Source organism: Mesocricetus auratus, unplaced genomic scaffold, assembly GCF_017639785.1.
Source record: "Mesocricetus auratus isolate SY011 unplaced genomic scaffold, BCM_Maur_2.0 Super-Scaffold_100009, whole genome shotgun sequence".
NCBI lineage: Eukaryota > Metazoa > Chordata > Mammalia > Rodentia > Cricetidae > Mesocricetus > Mesocricetus auratus.
In genome coordinates, this window is record NW_024429193.1 from 1818712 (window position 1) to 1821196 (window position 2485).

Here is a 2485-nt window from a genome sequence, read left to right on the forward strand (position 1 = left end):
TCCTGGAAACGCGCACCCATATGTTTCTCACACACCCTGAGTCCCCAGGCCATTGCAGCTTTGTGAAAAGCCACACGTGATGCTTTTTGGGCTGTGATCTTTACTACAGATTCATCACACATAGTAGCTTTATATGATTTGATTTGGCTTAGGTTTTGTTTTGTTTATAACAAAACTTTGCATTCTCAAATCCTGGTGATAGCGAGCAGGTTTTGTTATGCAGTTGCTACGATGTCTGCTCCATATCAAATTGAAAAGAAAAATTCACAAGCAAGAAAAATTCTTAACAGTAGGAGCTATCTTTATCATTTGGACTGCCATTAGTGGAAGGAAGGATTTATGGAAGAAAAGGCTTAGTACTCTTTGAAAATCCCAGTTCTTGGTACATGTGTAATGTGTTTCTCTTCATGCAGAAGGAATTCATGGTATAGACTACAGATTTTAACTGAATGTCTTTTGCATATCTATCATTGTTGATTGTTTTTGGAAGCTACAGAATACTAAGTATTAAATTACGATGGAGTTGGAGGAGGGTGGTGATGGGGGATGTCATTCTGTATATATGCTTCTACCATTGGTTGATGAATAAAACACTGATATTCCAGTAGCCAGGCAGGAAGCATAGGCGGGGCTATGAGAGAAAGGAGTAAGGAGAGAGAAGGAAGCCGTGACAGAAACGCAGTGTAGAGTCCAGGAAGATAGGATGTGCCAGGTAGGATAAGGCCATATAGAAACACATAGATTAGTAGTCATGGGTTAATAATTTAGAGAGAGCTCTCCAGTAAGAAGCCCTAGCCATTGGTCAACAGTTTGCAAATGAATATAAGCTTCTGTGTGTTTATTTGGGGCTCATTGGCTGCAGGACCAGATGGAGAGAAACTCCAGCTATGGGGTAGAAAGATGGCGCATCTTTTAAGAGAGCTTCCTGCTCTTCAGAACCCAAACTCAGTTCCCAGCACCCAGTGTCCCAGTGCCCTGTATGGTGGCTAACACTACCCATAGCTCTAGTTCCAGTGAATCAGATGCTTTTCTATCCTTCGAGGAGACACACACACACTCACACACACACAGAGTGTCACACACACATACACTCACATACAGACACACAATGTCTCACACATACACAGACACACACAGAGAGACATAATGTCACACACACATACACACACACAATACACAAACACCACACGCACAGAGACATACAATACCATACACATACACACACACATACAGACACATAATGTCACATACACACAGACACACAAACACCATAGACATACAATGCCACACACGCAGACACACAATGTCTCACACATACACAGACACAAACAATGCCACAAATACATCCAGACACACCAGACATACACACAATGCCACACACACAGACACACACACACACAGACACAAAACCAGACACACACACAGAGACACAGTGTCACACACACACATACACACACCACACACACAATGTCACACACACATACACACACATACACGCCAGAACTACACAGACACACACAGAGAGACACAGTGCCACACACACAGACACACACACATACACATACACATAGAGACACACAATGCCACACACAGACACACACATATACACACACAGACACACCAGACACACACCACACACATACACACCACACAAACAGACACACACATATACACACAGAGACACGCACACCATACACACACATATTCACACACGGAGGCACACACAGCACACACACATGCATACAAACATATATACACACATGCACACATACACACAAGATACACATACATATATGACACACAGACACAGACACATACACACACACCATAAACACACATACACAATGCCACATACACAGATACTCACCACCCCCACACACAGACACACACACTACACAGAGACACACATAACACACACTCACACAGACACACACATTCCCCCACACACACACAGAGGCAAACAAACAAACAGATAAATCCTAGGGCTGGAAAGATGGGTGTGAGGTTAGGAGCACTGGCTGCCCTTCTAGAGAAACAGTTCTGTTCCCAGCACCCACATGGTAGCTCACAACCATCTACAACTCCAGTCCCTCGGGGTTGACACCCTCTTCTGACCTCCACTGGCACGCACACGAGGCACACGTATACCTGTAGGTAAAACCTTCACGTACATGAAACAAAAATAAATCCTCAAAACACAAATCTTATTTTAAAAGTTGGAGGTGGGTTCAGTCATGCAAAGTCTGAGGTTTTAAGCATGCGACGAACACTGGCGTGGGTTTATAGAAGGGATATCATGAAATGAGCTTCGGTTAGCCCATTGAGAGAGCGGTCAAACCGAGGCAAAAGAAATAAGGAATCCTGGGACGGTGTTGGCGTGTGCCTCCTCTGGCCCCTTACCGGGGAAGATTCCTGCAATCGCTCATGTGCAGGCAGATGCCTCTACTAGACTCTTCCCCTTCAAAACCACACTGCACAGCCTGAA